Source organism: Sceloporus undulatus, chromosome 2, assembly GCF_019175285.1.
Source record: "Sceloporus undulatus isolate JIND9_A2432 ecotype Alabama chromosome 2, SceUnd_v1.1, whole genome shotgun sequence".
Classification (NCBI taxonomy): domain Eukaryota; kingdom Metazoa; phylum Chordata; class Lepidosauria; order Squamata; family Phrynosomatidae; genus Sceloporus; species Sceloporus undulatus.
In genome coordinates this window covers 134,376,481-134,387,406 of record NC_056523.1, presented here as the reverse complement: position 1 = coordinate 134,387,406, position 10,926 = coordinate 134,376,481, and the positions used below count along the sequence as shown (strand labels likewise).

General features: G+C 41.8%; 1 protein-coding gene across 5 annotated transcripts in view; it reads right to left on the bottom strand.

The window, feature by feature from the left end:
* The window catches only part of SEPTIN9 (septin 9), a 337,055-nt gene that overhangs the window by 26,519 nt on the left and 299,610 nt on the right, over nt 1-10,926 (bottom strand). The window lies entirely within an intron of this gene.

Sequence of the window (10,926 nt, the reverse complement as noted above, 5' to 3'; positions counted from 1 at the left end):
CTTATTATGCAAAAGTTTTTTTTAAAAAAAATAAGCAAACTTTTCTGTTTTAAAACCACATAGTTAAAACAATTCAAATCAAATTTGAAATATAGTTTAAAAGATAAAAGCACAGGACACTACAAAAAACAAAACAAAACTAACAATACCCTTCTGCAATATGATTTAAGAACCAAGGCCCTGCCTAAATAAAAAAGGTCTTTACTTGCCATCAGAAAGAAAGTAGAGGGGGAGGCAACCAAACCTCCCACTCCCCCCCCCCCCAGTATAACTGTCTAAATACCCTAAAGGCAAAAGATTCCATCTGATTTTGGAAGCTAAGCAGGGTCAGTTCTGATCAATACTTAAATGGGAAGCCACCAATGAATACCAGTTGCTGCAGGCTATACTTCAGAGAAAGAAACTGGCAAAACTACCTCTGTGGATTCCTTGCCTATGAAAACCTTATGAAATTAAAGGGGTTGCCATCAGTTGACAGGCAACTTGAAGGTGCATACACACCTGCCCTAGGCTGCATCCGCCCTGCAGAAATAATGCAGTTTGGCACCACTTTAACAGCACACAACAACAACAACAAAACTGCCCCAAATCCATGGCTCAATTCGATGGAATTCTGGGATTTGTGGTTTTGTGAAATATTTAGCCTTCTTTGTCAGAGCACTCTGGTGCCACAACAGATTACAAATCCCAGGATTACAAAGCACTGAGCCATGCCCACCAAAGTGGTGTCAAACTGCATTATTTCTGTAAGGCATATCCAGTCCTAGTCTTATAGAATTTCTTCAAGGGAAAAAACACAACTAAATGCTGTGTTATATCCTACTAACATGAGATGAGATGAGATCTTTTGAAATACTACAAGTTCTAGTGACTGAAGTGGAACAATTCAATTTTCCTCTCTTGTCTTACATTTTTTCTTTTCCAATTGACTCTCAACATTCCAGGATCCCAGATGTTCCCTGAGCATGTTTAGCATGCTTAGGCCACATTGGTCTGTTTGGGAAAATCTGTCACCATCTGCCATTAGACATTTGGATACTTGGCCTTCACATGCATACTGGGAGCTCCCTCTTGTTTTCTAGTTCAGTTCCCTATCTGTTGGCAAAGGAATATTAGAGAGAGAGAGAGAGAGAGCCTCCATCTTCAAGATTTTAAAATGACCTCTAATCTTCTACGCCTTATTTTCTTTCCTTGAATCAGCCCAGGCCACTAGCTGTATAACAAATCTAGTTAGTGCAAAAAAGAGAAAATTGCACCTAATAGTTCTGAAAAGATTGACACATACCTTCATGGATCATTTCCCCCCAGCCAGATGAGATACAGTACTGAAAACAAGTACAGCAGTACTGAAAAGGTATTGACAAGGACAATTACTGGTTCATTTACAAAGATAAAGCCATCACTTGCAGCTTCAAATTTCAGTCAAAACTGAAATATGCAAAGGTAAAAAATAAAAAAAAAAGGAAACCAGTGAGTTTGTGTTGTTTAGATAACAGCTTTTGCGGATGATTGTCACAGTGGTTAGTTTTTATGCAGGACACAGGAAACCCAGGTCACAGAGTTCCCATCCACCAAGGGAATGATACAGCTACTTTTTAAAATCTAAAGTGGAAGCTATTGCAGAATCATTTCTAAATATTAGCCCAGTAAGAACACAGCAAAAGCCATGCTGCTGGGTCAGACAAAAAGTCTATCCAGTCCAACATTCTGTTTATGCAGCAGCCAGCAGATAGCTAAGAATCAGGATATAAGTGTAACAGGACTCTATAATAACATCAAAAATCCAAAATACAGTGATATCTTTATTGGACCAACCAAAATGCACAAAATACATTTTGTAAGCTTTTGAAGCTCCTCCAGCTTCTTCATCATCATCATAATCAGCAACAATAACACATTTTGACAAAATGTAGGACTGTGACTCTAACATCATCATAATTTTCTTTCTTCTGTATGATTTTTAACATATTTGCCTGATGAAGAAGCCTGTGGGCCATCAAAATTTTGCAACATGTATATTGTGCATTTTGGTTGGCCCCATAAAGGTATCATTGCCTTGTGGATTTTGGATGTTATTCTACTTTGTTACATGGCCAATATGGCTACCCCTGGATATGTTTTCAGGTCCCTATAATGTACACCCTCCAGCTCCTCCTCCTCTCTCTCTCTCTCTCTCTCTCGGCCATCAGAAAGACAAGTGCGCTTAGTAGGATGAGAAGCAGCAAGAATGGGATGGATAGAAAATGCTGGCCTGTTTCACTCGGGCTGGCCTTGACATGGGAGGTTGTTTTGGACAGAAAGGATGGCTGACATGGGGGGGGGGGGCGCAAAAGGAGAAACTGCACTTATTTCACCTGAGCTAGTAACAAGCATGTTGTCATGTATTTTCAAACCCCATATGAAATGAACATCACAAACAGAAGGCAGCAACTGATATACAGTATACTGATCTCTTTCATACAGCCTATATTTCCTATACGAAAACATCTGGAGAGTCCAGGTTAGAGAAGATGTCTGTGAAAGTAAGGTCTTTTCATTATGTGTTTCATAGCACAGGATTCAAAAGGATGCTAAGGCACATGCATACTCATGGTCTAAAAGAAACACAAGGGGGGAAAGGACTCCAAGAATTTAAACACATCTGGTTAAGTTTACAGGCAACCATATAAATATCCTCATTGAAATCATGCTCTAGCTAACTATACAGTTTTACTTCACTGTTAAATTGGGGAGGGGGTGGTTTCCAGAATTGCTGTATTGGCTTCAACCAAGAGCAGGCAGGAAGTAAGAGAAATGTAAGGCAAATGATTAATGAAGAGCTAGAGAAAACTACTGAAATAGACCCAAGGGGCCATGAGGCTACAACATATTGGCCTGCACTGGAATTGCAATGCAGGCCAGTGAGGGAGAGAGAGAGAGAGAGAGATCCAGGTAACCTTTGGAACTGCACTTTTCACCTCTATTTTCTGGAATAGCCAGCCAATAAATCATTCATAGCTCCTATTACTATGAATTCAGTATCAAAATATCTTTGTTCTTGCCATGTCGGAAAGCATGTCTCCTGATATCTGCAAACAGACATGCTAAAAGAGCCAGGGAAAAACCTAAATCTTTTCTCTAGACATAAGCCACACAAGTACAGGATTGCCAATTTTCCTATTATAACCCAATCCAGTGAAGTGCAGGACAGGAAGACCAAACCAAAGGAAGTAAAATCCTAGGCTGCCCCATTCGTGGTCTTGCATACCAATGTTTGTTTGTGTGTCTTTGTGTGTATTTCATATATATTTGCCACAGAGCAGATGCAAGTAAATTCATAAACAAGGAAAGGATAGGATAGTGGTCTGAGGATATGCTGCAATGTGCAGACAACTTGGTTCTGTTGATTCAGCAAACTGCACAGAAATGTGTATGTGCACACATACTGGAGTTAATCCAATTCAGACTTCCAGAGGTATACTGAAGCTGCTGTGTGAAGAGAAATGAATATTTTATGGGCCTCCAAAGAAATAAGGGAAGCAGATGGATTGCTATATTCCTGGCGCTGCCTTCCATCAAACTTCAAATAAAGACAGAAGAATTTTAAACTTAATGCTTCACTTCCTAAATATCTCAAGCCAGCTCTTCACAGGCTGCAGTACAATCTAGGGGTTTATTAAAATCTGTATGACCAAGCCATTGCTAGCAGATGAGACAGAGGATGCTTAAAATTCAAATATTCATGGTGATACAATTCATTCAATGAGAACTTCGGTGATGGAAATTTGTAGTTTTAACTACATTCCAAATAAAACTGAACTATCTCAATTTGTCTGTTTGGGCTCATTTGCTAAGCAACTAGCAACTCTAAACCAAGGCTAGGGATAAATAAATGTTAAAACAGTATGTGAATGTAGTTGGTAGTAAAAACCCCAGAAGAATGTGTGCTTGTTTTAAACAATCCCAGCAAGACAGCATAGAAGAACAAGTCATCTCTCTCTCTCTCTCTCTCTCTCTCTCTCTCTCTCTGTGTGTGTGTGTGTGTGTGTGTGTGTGTGTGTAGAGTTTATGTTTGGTTTGGAAGTCAGAAATAGAAGAAGAGGCCACTTCAGTGGTATTCAGGACTTAAAATTGGTCAGGACAGTAGACCTTCCCTGGTTGCCTTGGCTAGTTCTAGACAGCCAGATAAGAAAGGTCTCTGTGTGCTGTATTGTGCTGTAACTCTGAAAATGTCATGTTCAGTTTCCTGTCTTCCCTCCTAGAGATCAAAAGGTTAATGGCTACATTCTAATGCTCTTTCACATTACACACTTATGCCAATGTGATATTACTTTAATTGACATAATTCCATTCTAGGGAATCCTGGGATTTGTGGTTTCGTGAGGTAGTTTGAATTCTCTGCCAGACCTCTGGTGCATTCTTAAACTACAAATTCTAGAATGCTACTGTTTCAGTCATGGCAATTAAAGTGGAATCAAAATGCTCTAACATCAGGCTTGATGGAGAAATTGTCAGGCAAATAGTAACAGGCTACCCTATTTCTCTCAGCTGGGTTACCTTCAGAATGGGAATGGCAAAGGGAGAGTGACCTGAGGTTAATAGGGCAATGAACCTCTGCAATTCCACAGGGCTTTAAATGTGCACACAAACTGATGGTATCTCAAAAGTGGCTTTTATCATTCAGGAGATTCTCAGGATGCCCCCTTCAGTGAGAAGGAATCACTCCATCAGTGAGACCTCAGGTTCCTTAGGAGGCATTAGGTGAACTTCTTTAGGCACTGCAGTCGCTACCACCAGCAATCTTATCTAAATGCATGATGAAGTGTATTGCAGCAGTTCAACCTCCATCTTGTTAGGCTTCTGTATCCCTCCATTGTTAGAGCTCAGAGTGAGTTCATTCTGCTTGATAATGAATCACCCTGCAGTGGAGTCTGCATTCCTTGGCTTGCTACTGAGCATAAAAACCAAGGTCCCCTGCCCCATGCACCCATCTAGGGAAAACAAGTCTTAAAATGGGAAGCTCGCCACAGTAAAGAAGCTGACACCTTGGGACATGTTTGAGGCAGAAGAAGACCAGACTGATCTAGGATCACTGGGACATTTAATGAGGCCATCTTAACACAGCTTCCTTCCTTCCTCCCTTCAGAAGCTTCACTATGATCAGACATTTATACCTTGCAGGTGTTGTGTGTATGTGTGTGTCATTCTTTCTCCCATCTGAACTTGGCAACTGGTGAACCCTCTACCAGAACTTTGGCACTGCTGCAAATCCAACTCATTCTGTAAGTCGGCATTCCAAAATAGTTTGGATACACTAGAAAACATTCCAGCTGGCAAGAAGTCAACCTAGCCACAAAAGCAATGCCCTCTGCTCCTGGCGTCATTGTCAATTACAGTATTGTAGTATGCTGTCTAAATACCCTAAAGACAACAGATTCATCTGATCCTGGAAGCTAAACACAGGAGGTGTGCACTTCCAGGCCCCCAGAACAGTTTTTAAGGAGTGGGGCTCATCACTGGTAGGCAGATTCTTAATAATTTTGCCTTCTTGCAGGTACGTTCTTGCAGGGAGAGGGCAAATTACTCTTCCCACCCATTATCATGCCAGCACCCTTAAATATGAAGACTCCTACAAGTTCAATATGTACATAGAATATATACACAGTATGTACATCAAAGTGCCTTCTACGTTTTCAGTGCAATTTGTTCCCAAGTAAGTGTGCATAGGATGGATAGATTGCAGGCAGCCTTCGATATACCCAGGAGAGTTCAACTACAATAGTTGCTCCTATATTTCTTAATGCTAAATTATTTAGTACACTTCTGATTGATAATCCCTGAGGAGGCTCAATTACCCAGAAGTCCTGCTGGTCCAGTTTTTTCCAGATCATTTCAGGGGGCCTCATTTCCCTAAGCTAGTTTTTGGGGAAGAGGCTCAAGCCCTTCTGTTGGCTTTGTTCCAAGGTCCATACACAGTTCAAAAGGGCTTCAGGATGTGGAAAAATCCCAAAATGTGTTCCTCTCTCTGGACTGTCCCAGAGACACACAAATCTCTAAACCACATGGCAAAATCTCTGCTTGACAGGGAAACGCAGCAAGAGAAATGAAGCCATCTTCATACTGGAATATGTGGTAAAGCAAGGAATCTTCACTTGTATCCAATAAACAGTAGGTGAACTAGCCCACCTACTAGTCTACTCCCTGTGCCAGCAGCCTGGTTTTTTTTAGTTATGAGCTTGTTGTTGTTGTTGTTGTTGTTGTTGTGTGCCTACAAGTTGTTTACCACCTATGGCAAACCTAAAATGAACTTATTATGGTTTTTTTTTTGGGGGGGGGGAGTTTTTTTCAGAAGGGGGTTGCCATTGTCATCCTCTGAGGCTGAGACAGTGTGATTTGCCGAAGGTCACTCAGTGGGTTTCATGGGAAGCAAAGTACTATCACTTTCTCCAAAGGGCCAGAGAGCACATTGTTCCTGTAGAAATTTTCTCCAGGATCCATAGTATCAGTAAAGGAGGAAAACTCTGGAAAAATGTGACCCCCAGTGTTTGGAAGAGTAATGGATCAGCTGATTTTTTTTCTACCAATGCTCACCACTCTCATTTAATGAAACATGATTGCAGCGACACTCACCACATAGACATATGTTCCATCACACTGAGGAAATGAGGGGTGCTTCCATTTGTATTTAAACCACAGAGAAAACTGCACTTTTCTACTATACAATACTAGCTTGTTATGTTACAGACCTTCTATGTCCCATTTGTATTCTGTCCCAGTCTAACTGTACAAGTCTAACTGAGAACCCAGTCTAACTGTACACACAAAGAATTAGCTGTGAAACAAACATCTAATCTTAGAAATGGAAATAAGCCTCTCCAAAGAGTCTTGCATGGCTACATGGCTGTGAGTACTGATGACATGGACAAGATCCTTAGAAAGGTAAAAAAGAGAACATGTCCTCTTTATCCCTGCCCATCATGGCTGGTCATACAGGGGGGTGAGGCATTGGTGGCACTTCTTAGATGTATCATCAATGCTTCCCTTGGGGAGGGCCATATACTATCCACTTTGAAAGAAGCGATCATTAGACCGCTCTTGAAAAAACCCTCCCTGGACCCCCTGGAGATGAAAAATTATGTTTCTCATCTGCCATTTCTGAGCAAGGTGATCGAGAGGGCAATTGCTCTTCAGCTCCAAGTGGTCTTGGATGAAGCCGATTTTCTTGATCCATTTCAAACGGGCTTCAGGACCGGGTATGGGGTGGAGACTGCCATGGTCGCTTTAACTGATGACCTTCGTCTAGCCATCAACAGCGGGAACGTGACCCTGTTGGTGTTGCTGGACCTCTCAGCGGCATTTGATACAGTAGATCACGATATCCTTCTGGAATGCCTGAGAGAGTTAGGAATTGGAGGCACTGTGTTGCAGTGGTTCCGCTCCTTCCTCTCGGGCAGGTTCCAGAGGGTGATGCTCGGGGACAATCGCTCTTCAAAAACAGAGCTTAATTGTGGTGTCCCTCAAGGCGCCATCCTGTCCCCGATGCTATTTAACATCTATATGAAGCCGCTGGGAGAAATCATCCATGAATATGGGGCCAGGTGTTATCAATATGCTGATGACACCCAAATATACTTCTCCGTGTCCCGGTCATCAGTGACAACGACAGATTGCATCTCTCCCCTCAACCAGTGTCTTCAGGCAGTAATGGATTGGATGAAGGAAAACAAGCTCAAGTTGAATCCAGACAAAACGGAGGTACTTGCGGTAGTGGGCTGCAACCTCCAGTCCTAGAGGGGCTCACGCTCCCCTCAAAGGACTGTGTTCGATATCTGGGGGGTGCTTCTTGACCCATCGCTTCAGATGAGGAATCAGGTGAATGTGACGGTCAAGAGTGCCTGTTATCAGGTTCGGCTGATACGCCAGCTGCGCCCTTTCCTGGAACAGGGTGACCTCGAAACTATAGTACATGCACTAGTAACCTCAAGACTTGATTTTTGCAATGCGCTCTACATGGGGTTACCCTTGTGCCTAGTCTGGAAACTCCAGTTGGTACAGAATATGGCAGCCAGGTTGGTCACAGGAACAGCAAGGATTGACCATATAACACCAATATTAAAGTCACTCCACTGGCTGCCTATCAGTTTCCGAGCACAGTACAAGGTGTTGGTTATCACCCTTAAAGCCCTACATGGCTTGGGCCCACCCTATCTAAGGGATCGCCTGCTTCCATATAATCCGCCCCGTACCCTCAGGTCCTCTGGGAAGAATTTATTACAGCCCTTAAAGACCAGGTTGACGGTGACCTCCCAGAGGACATTCTCTGCAGCCGCTCCCAACTTATGGAATGGCCTGCCGGACGAGATCCGTCAAATCACCAATCTAGAGAGCTTTAAAAAGGCCATTAAGATGGATCTCCTCTGGCAAGCCTTCCCAGAATAAAATGCTAGGCCACAAATATGACTTCCCATTCAGTAAACTCTGCTCATGATGATTTTTATTTAGCTTAGTCCGTTTTAATGTGTAGTTTTTAATCTTACATTGTTTAATCTTGTTTTAAGGGGGGTATTATGTATATATGGATGTATTTTAACCTGTTGTACGCCGCTTTGATTGCCTGGCAAAAAGCGGGATAGAAATATTATTATTATTATTATTATTATTATTCACTGGAATCCTTGGTTGCTGTAGCAACCAGAGGTTATCTGTTGCAAAACCTTAGAAAACAACAGAAGATGCATGGGTGATACACAGAGACTTCAAGGGACTGGGAATCTAGCAAAAAATCAAAGGACTAGGGGAATCAGGCATGAATAGAAATATACTGGCTGATGCTCCATAAATTAATCTGCATGTAATAACAGCTAAGAAATTCTATCTCCTCTCAGCAGATGCTTTTGTTTTTTGCTCAGATCACAACTGTCTAATACAGAGAAGGTCATCTGTAATGCTCTAGATGTTTTTGGACTGTAGCTCTCACAATCTCTCACCACAGGATATTTTGGCTAGCACTACAAGACCAAAAAATGTGGAGGGCCACATGGTTCACACTCTTTACCCATCACTTCAGACATCACTCCATATACCAGAGAAAGAGAATCTTTAGTTCTCCAGATGCCTTGGGACACAAATCATACAACTGCTTTCCACTGGGCATGCTGGGTGATGCTGGTGGGAGCTGAGAACCAAAACATCTGATGTGACAATGATTCCCTGTTGCTGCTCTTGGGTGCCTTCAAGTTGTTTCTGACTTGTGAAGATCCTAAGGAGAATCTATCATGGGGTTTTCTGGGGCTGAGAATATATGGCTTACTCAAGGTCACCCAATGGGTTTCCACCATTAAGCAGGGAATTGAACATTGATCTCCAGAATCATAGCCGAATGCTCAAACCACTACACCATGCTAGTTCTCCAATGATTCCTTACTCATGCCTTATACCATGAGATTGCAAGTAGTTTATCTATATTCTCTGTGGACTGCATTAGACAACAGTGTATTCACTCAATGCCTTTCACACCATACAGTTATAGTGCTATGATTCCACTATGATCCCCATGGAATCCTGGGACTGGCAGTTTAAGACGCGGCCTTTGGAATCCTGTGCTAGAGAGTTCCTCTGGCTCCTCTGACCAAACTACACACCCCAGAAGGATTCCATAGGATGCAGTCATGGCCATTAAAATGGAACCCTGGTGTTACAACTGTGTAGTCTGAAATGACTGCTGAAGTACCATTTAGCAATCTCAGTGTTCTAGAAGAATTAAAGGCAAACCGGATCACAGATCATACTGGAAGAAACTCAACAGAACATACTACTTTGCAGTGCAGATACAACAGTAAAAGCAACTTATTAAAAGATACATTTTTTATCTTTAATATTCCAGAGCACAAGCACACTGTCACTTTGACTTTCAGACTACAGAACATCTGCAGTTAATTTGGAGAGGGTTTTTTTTAAAAAAAAATATGTAAGAATATAATGTAAGAATCTACCAAAGCTTATAAAATCAGAATTCCCAACCCTCAGCAGACTGCTCCTACAGCAGGAATGGGTAATTTCCAGGGTTTGTGTGGGATACATTAGCCTCAGGGGCGATACATAAAGTTGCCAAATCTAGGGCCTGGACCCATTAATTCAGTGCTCAGGGCAAAAGGGAGGAATTTCAGGTGCAAGCACTGTCTTGAAAGTGTGTTTTTTTCCCTTAATTTTTAGACAGCCTTGGCTGACCAGGGTGGAAGTGATGTGTAAAGGGGTGTTCTGTTTTAATATGCATTAGGTATTTTAAGTGTTTTCATTGTTTTAAATTTTAATATTTAAAAACAGTGTTTTAATTGAATGCACCATGTAATGCTTTTTTTTTTTACTTCTGTACTTTATACTGTCTTAGCTGCTGTTTTAATTTATGCTGTAAGTCACTTGGAATCCTGCTTTAGAAAGAAAAGTGGATATAAATAAAATAAATGGCACCCACACACATTTACTCATTTGTTAGGCTTGTTGTTTTTTGTTTTGTTTTTTGCTTAAATGGCATACTCTGTGCAACTGTTGTTGATACTTCATGTATCCTGCTTAATGACATCACCAGAATCTGTCCTTTGTAGCATTACAAGGAGTCATCTTAGTGTTTCAGGTTTTGGTAGTCCTGACATGGCAGCTCTACCCAATCTCTTCCTCCACTTTAACCAAATATGGCCAGTAGTGCCCCTCACAAGCTCCTAGAAGGGTGCTCCACCACTGTAACTCATTTGGGATGCCCTCATGTGCATTCTTGTTCAAAGCCAAAACTGACCAGACAGTCACTTCCTATTTTGAAAAATGACCTGCATGGGTCCATCCCAGGAAATGGGATGAAGCAGGCAATGACACACTCCCCAAAGGCTTTAGGGGGCACTACTGCCCCCCTTGTTTTCCTACAGAAAGAATGGAAAGATAATTGCAACTTTAATA